Source organism: Arachis hypogaea, chromosome 16, assembly GCF_003086295.3.
Source record: "Arachis hypogaea cultivar Tifrunner chromosome 16, arahy.Tifrunner.gnm2.J5K5, whole genome shotgun sequence".
NCBI classification, from domain to species: domain Eukaryota; kingdom Viridiplantae; phylum Streptophyta; class Magnoliopsida; order Fabales; family Fabaceae; genus Arachis; species Arachis hypogaea.
Genome location: NC_092051.1, coordinates 75,311,258 through 75,323,310, shown reverse-complemented (window position 1 = coordinate 75,323,310; position 12,053 = coordinate 75,311,258). Strand labels below are relative to the sequence as shown.

Here is a 12,053-nt window from a genome sequence, read left to right as displayed (position 1 = left end):
GATAAGGTTTTGAGGAGGAAATAACTAGGCTAAGAAAGCCGTGACTAGCTTATCCCAAGAGTTCAGGCTATCTTTAGGTTGAGAGTCCAACCATATTCTAGCTCTATCTCTTACAGCAAATGAGAAAAGCATAAGCCTGTAGACCTCGGGATCAACCCCATCGGTCTTAACAGTCTCACAGATTTGCAAGAATTCAGTTAAGAACTGAAAAGGATCTTCTGGTGGAAGTCTATGAAACTTGCAATTCTGTTGCATCAGAGAAACTAATTGAAGCTTTAGCTCAAAATTGTTTGCTCCAATGGCAGGGATTGAGATGCTTCTTTCATGTAAGTTGGAATTTGGTGCAGTGAAATCACCAAGCATCTTCCTTGCATTGTTATTATTTTCGGCCATGTCTCCTTCTTTTTTGAAAATTTCTGTCAGATTTTCTCCAGAGAGATGTGCTTTAGCTTCCCTTAGCTTCCTCTTCAGAGTCCTTTCAGGTTCGGGATCAGCTTCAACAAGAATGTTCTTATCCTTGTTCCTGCCCATATGAAAAATAAGAGAATACGAAAGAAAATATGGAATCCTCTATGTCACAGTATAGAGATTCCTTACATGAGTATAAGAATAGAAGAATGGGAGACGGAAAAGATAAGAATTCGAACACAGAAGAGAAGAGTGGGCTCAAATTTTTTAGTGAAAGAGAAGTGTTAGTAGATAAATAAATAATTAGAAGGAGATGAGAGAGGGAAGAATTCGAAAATTAAACAAAATAAAATAAAAATATTTTTGTTTTTAATTTAAAATTAATGTTAAAATTTGAAAATAAACTAAAAATGAAATTAAATTAAATTAAAATTTAAAACAATTAGTTAATTAAAAAGGAATTTTGAAAAAGAAGTTAGTGATTTTCGAAAATTAGAGAGGGAAATTTAGTTAGGTGATTTTGAAAAAGATAAGAATCAAACAAAAAGATAGGATTAATTTGAAAAAGAATTGAAAATCAATTTTGAAAAGATAAGAGGTTAGAAAATATTTTGAAATTGATTTTGAAAAAGATGTGATTGACATTGAAAAAGATATGATTGAAAATCATTTTCAAAAAGATTTGAATTGGAAATTAAAAAGATTTGATTTTGAAAATTGAAGTTGATTAATTGACTAACAAGAAACAAAAAGATATGATTTTAAAATTTAAGGATTGAACCTTTCTTACTAGGCAAGTAACAAACTAAAAATTTTTGAATCAATCACATTAATTGTTAGCATTAATTCCAAAAATATGAAATAGAAATAAGAAAAAGATTTTGAAAATTTCGAAATTATGAAAGAAAAAATTAAAAAGATTTGATTTTTGAAAAAGATTTGAAAAAGATAGAATTTTTAAATTGAAAATTTGATTTGACTCGTAAGAAACAACTAAATTTTGAAAAATTTTTGAAAAACTCAACTCAAATATTCGAATTTTAAGAGAAGAATAAGGGAAAGATATTTTTTTATTTTTAAATTTTTAATGATGAAAGAGAAAAACACAAAATTGACGCAAAACATAGAAATTATGAATCAAAACAACTAATGCATGCAAGAACACTTTGAATGTCAAGATGAACACCAAGAACACTTTTAAGATCAAGATGAACATCAAGAATTATTTTTGAAAATTTTTAAGACAAGAAAAACATACAAGACACCAAACTTATAAATTTTCAATCCTTAAACACTAATAAATTTAAAATGCATATGAAAAATACAAAACAAGAAAAATTAAAGATCAAACATAGAAAATCATCAAGAACAACTTGAAGATCATGAAGAACAAGAAAGAAACTCAATGCATGTGTTCTTCGAAAATTTAAGAAAAGTTAAAAGCATGCAATTGACACCAAACTTACAATTAGACACTAGACTCAAACAAGAAACATCAAATTATTTTTGATTTTATGATTTTATAAATTTTTTGGATTTTTCGAAAAATTTTTTGAAAATGAAAATAAGGATTTCAAAATTTTTAATAGGAATTCCAGGAATCTTGCAATGTTAGTCTAAAACTCCAGTCCATGAATTAGACATGGCTTACTACCTAGCCAAGCTTTCAGTGAAAGCTCTGGTCCAAAACACTAGACATGGCCAATGGCCAGCCAAGCTTCAGCATACATAGTTCAAGCATGTGAAGAAGAAGCCTCAGTCCAAAAGAATTTAGACATTACTTTACAGCCAGCCAGGATTCAACATTTCCCATGAAATTCTAGAATTCCTTCTTAAAAATTCTGAAGCCATAGAATAATTTATTTTTTTAAAATTTGTTTTTAAATTTTTGAAATTAAAAATGGTAAAAATAAAAAGCTTAAAATTAAAATAAAATTACCTAATCTAAGCAACAAGATGAACCGTCAGTTGTCCAAACTCGAACAATCCCCGGCAACGGTGCCAAAAACTTGGTGCACGAAATCATGATCATTCATTCCTTAGTAACGGCGCTAAAAACTTAATACGCACGTTCATAATCTTAGGTCTTTGTCACAACTTCGCACAACTAACCAGCAAGTGCACTGGGTCGTCCAAGTAATAAACCTTACGTGAGTAAAGGTCGATCCCACGGAGATTGTCGGCTTGAAGCAAGCTATGGTTACCTTGTAAATCTCAGTCAGGCAGATTCAATTGGTTATGGAGATTTGATAATTAAAATATAATTAAAATATAAAAAAGGATAGAAATACTTATGTAATTCATTGGTGTGTGTTTCAGATAAGCGTATGGAGATGCTTTTGTTCCTTCTGAACCTCTACTTTCCTACTGCTTTCATCCAATCCTTCTTACTCCTTTCCATGGCAAGCTATATGTTGGGCATCACCGTTGTCAATGGCTACATCTCGTCTTCTCAGTGAAAATGGTCCAAAATGCGCTATCACCACACGGCTAATCATCTGTTGGTTCTCGATCCTGCTGGAATAGGATTCAGTAATCCTTTTGCGTCTGTCACTACGCCTAGCACTCGCGAGTTTGAAGCTCGTCACAGCCACCCCTTCCCAGATCTTACTCGGAATACTATAGACAAGGTTTAGACTTTTCAGATCTCAAGAATGGCCGCCAATAATTCTAGCCTATACCACAAAGATTCTGATCGTAAATCAGGAGGCTTTGATATGCATTCAAGCTTGCTTTCATGTAGAATGGAAGTATTTGTCAGGCATGCGTTCATAAGTGAGAATGGTGATGAGCGTCACATAATCATCACATTCATCATGTTCTTGGGTGCGAATGAATATCTTAGAATAAGAAAAAGCTTGAATTGAATAGAAAAACAATAGTAATTTGCATTAATTCATGAGGAACAGAAGAGCTCTACACCTTAATCTATGTGGTGTAGAAACTCTACCGTTGAAAATACATAAGTGAAAATAGGGTAGATGGTGCACGAAATTGTGATGTCCAGGCTCAAACAATCCCTGGTAATGGCTCCAAAGCTTGGTGCTCTGATCTTAATTCATAATTTGTCACAACTTCGATACAACTAACCAGCAAGTGCACTGGGTCGTCCAAGTAATACCTTACGTGAGTAAGGGTCGAATCCCACGGAGATTGTTGGTATGAAGCAAGCTATGGTCACCTTGTAAATCTCAGTCAGGCAGATATAAAGTGATAATGGTGTTTTCGAATATTATATAATAAAATAGGGATAGAAATACTTATGTAAATCATTGGTAGGAATTTCAGATAAGCGAATGGAGATGCTTTTCGTTCCTCTGAACCTCTGCTTTCCTGCTATCTTCATCCAATCAGTCTTACTCCTTTCCATGGCTGGCTTTATGTGATACATCACCACTGTCAATGGCTACTTTCGGTCATCTCACGGGAAAATGATCCAACGCCCTGTCACGGCACAGCTAATCGTCTGGAGGCATCACCCTTGTCAATGGCTTCATCTTATCCTCTCAGTGAATAATATGCTCACGCACCCTGTCACGGCACGGCTATTCATCTGTCGGTTCTCAATCATGCTGGAATAGGATTTACTATCCTTTTGCGTCTGTCACTAACGCCCTGCAATCGCGAGTTAGGAGCTCGTCACAGTCATTCAATCATTGAATCCTACTCGGAATACCACAGATAAGGTTTAGACCTTCCGGATTCTCTTGAATGCCGCCATCATTCTAGCTTACACCACGAAGATTCTGGTTGGGAGATCTAAGAGATATTCATTCTAGCTTAATTCATGTAGAACAGAAGTGTTTGTTAGGCACGCGTTCATAAGGGAGAAGGATGATGAGCGTCACACATAATCATCACCTTCATCACGTTCTTGGGTGCGAATGGATATCTTAGAAGTGAAATAAGAAGAATTGAATAGAAAACAGTAGTACTTTGCATTAATCTTTGAGGGACAGCAGAGCTCCACACCTTAATCTATGGAGTGTAGAAACTCTACCGTATGAAAATACATAAGTGAAGGTCCAAGCATGGCCGAGATGGCCAGCCCCCAAAACGTGATCACAGGATCAAAATACAATCCAGGATGGTCAAAAAGACTAGTAAAGGGTCCTATTTATAATAAACTAGCTACTAGGGTTTACATGAGTAAGTAATTAATGCATAAATCCACTTCCTGGGCCCACTTGGTGTATGTTTGGGCTGAGCTGAAGTGTAGCACGTGCAGAGACCATTTGTGGAGTTGAACGCCAGTTTCTGTGCTAGTTTGGGCGTTCAACTCTGGTTTTGGATCCTTTTCTGGCGCTGGACGCCAGATTTGGGCAGAAGGCTGGCGTTGAACGCCAGTTTACGTCGTCAATTCTTGGCCAAAGTATGGACTATTATATATTGCTGGAAAGCCCTGGATGTCTACTTTTCAACGCAATTGGAAGCGCGCCATGTCGAGTTTTGTAGCTCCAGAAAATCCACTTTGAGTGCAGGGAGGTCAGAATCCAACAGCATCAGTAGTCCTTTTTCAACCTCTGAATCTGATTTTTGCTCAAGTCCCTCAATTTCAGCCAGAAAATACCTGAAATCACAGAAAAACACACAAACTCATAGTAAAGTCCAGAAATGTGAATTTAACATAAAAACTAATGAAAACATCCCTAAAAGTAACTAGATCCTACTAAAAACATACTAAAAACAATGTCAAAAAGCGTATAAATTATCCGCTCATCACAACACCAAACTTAAATTGTTGCTTGTCCCCAAGCAACTGAAAATCAAATAGGATAAAAAGAAGAGAATATACTATAAATTCCAAACTATCAATGAAACATAGCTTCAATCATATGAGCGGGACTTATAGCTTTTTGCCTCTTGAATAGTTTTGGCATCTCACTTTATCCATTGAGGTTCAGAATGATTGGCATCTATAGGAACTTCAGATTTCGAATAGTGTTATTGACTCTCCTAGTTCAGTATGATGATTCTTGAACACAGCTTCTTTATGAGTCTTGGCCGTGGCCCTAAGCACTTTGTTTTCCAGTATTACCACCGGATACATAAATGCCACAGACACATAATTGGGTGAACCTTTTCAGATTGTGACTCAGCTTTGCTAAAGTCCCCAATTAGAGGTGTCCAGGGTTCTTAAGCACACTCTTTTTTTGCTTTGGACCTTGACTTTAACCGCTCAGTCTCAAGTTTTCACTTGACACCTACACGCCACAAGCACATGGTTAGGGACAGCTTGGTTTAGCCGCTTAGACCAGGATTTTATTCCTTTAGGCCCTCCTATCCACTGATGCTCAAAGCCTTGGGATCCTTTTTATTTGCCCTTGCCTTTTGGATTTAAGGGTTATTGGCTTTTTTTGCTTGCTTTTTCTTTTTCTTTCTATTTTTTTTTTCGCCTATTTTTTTCTTCTTTTTTTTTTTTCTGCAAGCTTTGTTCTTTGCTGCTTTTTCTTGCTTCAAGAATCATTTTTATGATTTTTCAGATTATCGAATAACATGTCTCCTAGTCATCATTCTTTCAAGAGCCAATATATTTAACATTCTTAAACAACAACTTCAAAAGACATATGCACTGTTCAAACATACATTCAGAAAATAAGAAGCACTGTCACCACATCAATATAATTAAACTAAGTTCAAGGATAAATTCAAAACTCATGTACTTCTTGTTCTTTTAAATTAAAACAGTTTTTATTTAAGAGAGGTGATGGATTCATAGGACATTCATATCTTTAAGACATAGTTACTAACTACTAATGATCATGTAATGAAGACACAAACATATATAAGCACATAACATATAAAAATGAAAAATAGAGAAAGTAAGAACAAGGAATGAGTCCACCTTAGTGATGGTGGCGTTTCCTTCTTGAGGAACCAATGATGTCCTTGAGCTCTTCTATGTCTCTTCCTTGTCATTGTTGCTCCTCCCTCATTGCTTTTTGATCTTCTCTTATTTCATGAAGCATGATGGAGTGCTCTTGATGTTCCACCCTTAGTTGTCCCATATTGGAACTCAATTCTCCTAGGGAGGTGTTGATTTGCTCCCAATAGTTTTGTGGAGGAAAGTGCATTTGAGGCATTTCCGGAATCTCATGGTGATGAGCTTCTTGCGCCTCTTGAGCTCCATGACTGGGCTCTCTTGCTTGCTCCATCTTTTTCTTAGTGATGGGCTTGTCCTCTTTGATGAGGATATCTCCCTCTATGTCAATCCCAGCTGAATTGCATAGGTGGCAAATGAGGTGAGGAAAGGCTAACCTTGCCATAGTGGAGGACTTGTCAGCCACCTTGTAGAGTTCTTGAGGTATAATCTCATGAACTTCCACCTCTTCTCCAATCATGATGCTATGGATCATGATGGCCCGGTCTATAGTAACTTCAGACCGGTTGCTAGTGGGAATGATTGAGCATTGAATGAACTCCAACCATCCTCTAGCTATAGGCTTGAGGTCCAATCTTCTTAGTTGAACCGGCTTGCCTTTGGAGTCAATCTTCCATTGAGCTCCTTCTACACATATGTCCATAAGGACTTGGTCCAACCTTTGATCAAAGTTGACTCTCCTTGTGTAGGGGCGTGCGTTCTCTTCCATGTATGGCAAGTTGAACGCCAACCTTACATTTTCCGGACTAAAATCCAAGTATTTCCCCCGAACCATTGTAACATAGTTCTTTGGATCCGGGTTCTTACTTTGATCATGGTTCTTGGTGATCCATGCATTGGCATAGAACTCTTGAACCATTAGGATGCCGACTCGTTGGATGGGATTTGTTAGAACTTCCCAACCTCTTCTTTGAATTTCATGTCGGATCTCCGGATACTCATTTCTTTTGAGTTTAAAAGGGACCTCAGGGATCACCTTCTTCTTGGCCACGACATCATAGAAGTGGTCTTGATGGGCTTTGGAGATGAACCTTTCCATCTTCCATGACTCGGATGTGGAAGCTTTTATCTTCCCTTTCCCTCTTCTAGAGGATTCTCCGGTCTTAGATGCCATCAATGGTAATGGAAAAACAAAAAAGCTATGCTTTTACCACACCAAACTTAGAATATTGCTCGCCCTCGAGCAATAAACAAAAGAATAGTAGTAGAAGAAGAAGAAACATGGAGAGGGAGAGGGAGATGTGGTTTCGGCTAAGGAGAGTGTAGAGGGGTGTGTTGTGTGAATTTGGTGAAGAAAGGAGGTATTTATATAGGGAATGGAGGGGGGGTTAAGGTTCGGCCATATGGGTGGGTTTGGGTGTAAAATTGGTTTTGAATTTTGAAGGTAGGTGGAGTTTATGAGGTAGGTTTATTGGGAAGAGTGGGTGGATGTGAGTGGTGAAGAGGTGATGGGGAAGAGAGATGGAGGTGATTGGTAAGGGGTTTTTTTTTTTTTGGGTAAAAGTGTTTATGGGGTTGTGTGAAAGAGAGTGGTGAGAAGAAGTGAGTGGAGGTAGGTGGGGATCCTGTGGGGTCCACAGATCCTGAGTGGATCTTGTGGGGTCCACAGATCCTGAGGTTTTCAAGGATTTACATCCCTGCATCCCTTAGGCATGTAAAAATGCCTTTGTATCCAACTCTGGGCGTTCAGCGCCAGGTTGGTGGCCATTTTGGGCGTTCAACGCCCATTTGTGTGCCATTTCTGGCGTTGAACGCCAGAACCATGCCTGTTCTGGCGTTCAGCGCCCAGAAGCTGCCCATTTTGGGCGTTCAGCGCCAGAACCATGCTCTGTTCTGGCGCTGAACGCCAGACAGATGCTCCTCCAGGGTGTGATTTTTCTTCTGCTGTTTTTGATTCCGTTTTCAATTTTTCTATTTATTTTGTGACTCCACATGATCATTAACCTAAGAAAACATAAAAATAAGAATTAGATAAACATTGGGTTGCCTCCCAACAAGCGCTTCTTTAATGTCAATAGCTTGACAGTGGGCTCTCATGGAGCCTCACAGATGTGCAGAGCTTTGTTGAAACTCTCCAACACCAAACTTAGAGTTTGGATATGGGAGTTCAACACCAAACTTAGAGTTTGGTTGTGGCCTCCCAACACCAAACTTAGAGTTTGACTGTGGGGGCTCTGGTTGACTCTGCTTGGAGAGAAGCTTTTCCTGCTTCCTCTCCATGGTTGTAGAGGGAGATCCTTGAGTTTTGAATATAAGGGAGTTCTCATTCCATTGAAGGACTATTTCACCTCTGTCAACATCAATCACAGCTCTTGCTGTGGCTAGGAAAGGTCTTCCTAGGATGATGGATTCATCCTCTTCCTTTCCAGTATCCAGGACTATGAAATCAGTAGGTATGTAAAGGCCTTCAACCTTTACTAATACATCTTCTACTTGTCCATAAGCCTGTCTTCTTGAGCTATTTGCCATCTCTAGTGATATTTTAGCAGCTTGCACCCCATAGATTCCCAGTTTCTCTATTACAGAGAGGGGCATGAGGTTTATCCCTGAACCAAGGTCACACAGAGCCTTAAAGATCATGGTGCCTATGGTACAAGGGATTATGAACTTTCCAGGATCCTGTCTCTTCTGAGGCAATGTCAGTTGATCCAGATCACTTAGTTCATTGATGAACAAGGGAGGTTCAACTTCCCATGTATCAATGCCAAATAATTTGGCATTCAGCTTCATGATTGCACCAAGAAACTTGGCAGTTTGCTCTTCAGTAACATCCTCATTCTCTTCAGAAGAGAAATACTCATCAGAGCTCATGAAGGGCATAAGGAGGTTCAATGGAATCTCTATGGTCTCTAGATGAGCCTCAGAGTCCTTTGGTTCCTCAGAGGGAAGCTCCTTATTGATCACTGGACGTCCTAGGAGGTCCTCCTCCTTGGGATTCACGTCCTTTCCTCTCCTCAGAGGTTCGGCCATGGCGCTTATGTCAATGGCCTTGCACTCTCCTTTTGGGTTCTCTTCTGTATTGCTTGGGAGAGTACTAGGAGGGATTTCAATGATCCTTTTACTCAGCTGGCCCACTTGTGCTTCCAAATTTCTAATGGAAGACCTTGTTTCATTCATGAAACTTACAGTGGCCTTAGATAGATCAGAGACTAGATTTGCTAAATTAGAAGCATTTTGTTCAGAGTTCTCTGTCTGTTGCTGAGTTGATGATGGAAAAGGCTTGCTATTGCTAAACCTGTTTCTTCCACCATTATTAAAGCCTTGTTGAGGCTTTTGATCCTTCCATGAGAAATTTGGATGATTTCTCCATGTTGAGTTATAGGTGTTTCCATAAGGTTCACCTAAGTAATTTACCTCTGCTATTGCAGGGTTCTCAGGATCATAAGCTTCTTCTTCAGGAGAAGCCTCTTGAGTACTGTTGGATGCAGCTTGCATTCCATGCAGACTCTGAGAGATCATATTGACTTGCTGAGTCAATATTTTATTCTGAGCCAATATGGCATTCAGAGTATCAACCTCAAGAACTCCCTTCTTCATAGGCGTCCCATTATTCACAGGATTCCTTTCAGAAGTGTACATGAACTGATTATTAGCAACCATGTCAATGAGTTCTTGAGCTTCTGCAGGCGTTTTCTTTAGGTGAATGGATCCACCTGCAGAAGTGTCCAGTGACATCTTTGATAGCTCAGATAAACCATCATAGAATATATCCAGGATGGTCCATTCTGAAAGCATGTCAGAAGGACACTTTTTGGTCAACTGTTTGTATCTTTCCCAAGCTTCATAGAGAGATTCACCTTCTTTCTGTCTGAAGGTTTGAACATCAGCTCTAAGCTTGCTCAGCTTTTGAGGAGGAAAGTACTTGGCTAAGAAAGCCGTGACCAGCTTATCCCAAGAGTTCAGGCTGTCTTTAGGTTGAGAATCCAACCATAATCTAGCTCTGTCTCTTACAGCAAAAGGGGAAAGCATGAGCCTGTAGACTTCAGGATCTACTCCATTAGTCTTAACAGTATCACATATCTGCAAGAATTCAGTTAAGAACTGAAAAGGATCTTCAGATGGAAGTCCATGAAACTTGCAGTTCTGCTGCATCAGAGAAACTAATTGAGGTTTCAGCTCAAAGTTGTTTGCTCCAATGGCAGGAATGGATATGCTTCTTCCATGTAAATTGGAATTAGGTGCAGTAAAGTCACCAAGCATTCTCCTTGCATTATTATTATTTTTGGCTGCCATCTCCTTTTCCTGTTCGAAAATTTCTGAAAGGTTATCTCTGGATTGTTGTATTTTAGCTTCTCTCAATTTTCTCTTCAGAGTCCTTTCAGGTTCTGGATCAGCTTCAACAAGAATGCCTTTTTCTCTGTCCCTGCTCATATGACAAAGAAGAAGGCACAGAAAAATAATAATAATAATAGAGATTCTCTTTACCACAGTATAGAGGTTCCCTTATGTAAGTGGAAGAAGAGGGGGAGACAAAGAATGTAATGTAAAGGAAGAAGCACAACTGTACGAATGGAAGAGATGTGAGATGAGATGTTAGGATATGAATGAATAAATAGAGTAAGATGGGGGAGGGAAATTTTTCGAAAATTATTTTGAAAAAGAGTTAGTGATTTTTGAAAATAGTTTTTGAAAAATGTTTAGTAATTTTTTTTTCGAAAATTTTTTTGAAATCAAAAATAAAAATTAAAAATAATTAGTTAATTAAAAAGAAATTTTGAAAAAGGGGGAAGATATTTTCGAAAATAGAGAGAGAGAGAGAGTTAGTTAGGTAGTTTTGAAAAAGTTAAGAAACAAACAAAAAGTTAGTTAGTTAGTTGAAACAAATTTTGAAAAAGATAAGAAGTTAGGAGGTTAGAAAAGATATTTTGAAAAGATATTTTTGAAAAAGATAAGATGAGAAGATATTTTTGAAAAGATATGATAGAAATTAGTTTTTGAAAAAGATTTGATTTTTAAAATCACAATTAATGACTTGATTCATAAGAAATCACAAGATATGATTCTAGAACTCAAAGTTTGAATCTTTCTTAACAAGCAAGTAACAAACTTCAAATTTTTGAATCAAAACATTAATTGATTATGTTATTTTCGAAAATTTGTTATAAAAATAAGAAAAATATTTTTGAAAAATATTTTTGGAATTTTCGAAAATAATTAAGAATTTTGAAAAAGATTTGATTTTTGAAAAAGATTTTGAAAAAGATAAGATTTTCAAATTGAAAATTTGATTTGACTCATGAAAAACAATTTGATTTTAAAAATTTTTGAAAAAGTCAATCCAAATTTTCGAATTTGATGAGAGAAAAAAGGAAAGATATTTTTTTGATTTTTGAAATATTTATGAAAAACATGAAAATTATGCAATGCATGAAATTTTTAGATCAAAACAATGAATGCATGCATGAATGATATGAATGTCAAGATGAACACCAAGAACACTATGAATGTCAAGATGAACATCAAGAACGTAATTTTGAAAAATTTTTAATGCAAAGAAAACATGCAAGACACCAAACTTAGAATTATTTAATGCTTACGCACGAAGAATTCAAGAATGCATATGATAAACATGAAAAGACACAAAACAAAAAATCATCAAGATCAAACAAGAAGACTTACCAAGAACAACTTGAAGATCATGAAGAACACTATGAATGCATGAATTTTCGAAAAATGCAAGATGCACATGCAATTGACACCAAACTTATTATATGACTCAAGACTCAAACAAGACACAGAAAAATATTTTTGATTTTTATGATTT

General features: G+C 37.1%; 1 non-coding gene across 1 annotated transcript; it reads left to right on the top strand.

Annotated features, from left to right (window-relative positions):
* Nucleotides 1–10,018: 10,018 nt before the first annotated feature.
* Nucleotides 10,019–10,126, top strand: LOC112761904 (small nucleolar RNA R71). The gene has a single exon (XR_003182274.1). It is a non-coding gene; the product is annotated as a small nucleolar RNA R71 (small nucleolar RNA).
* Nucleotides 10,127–12,053: the final 1,927 nt, after the last annotated feature.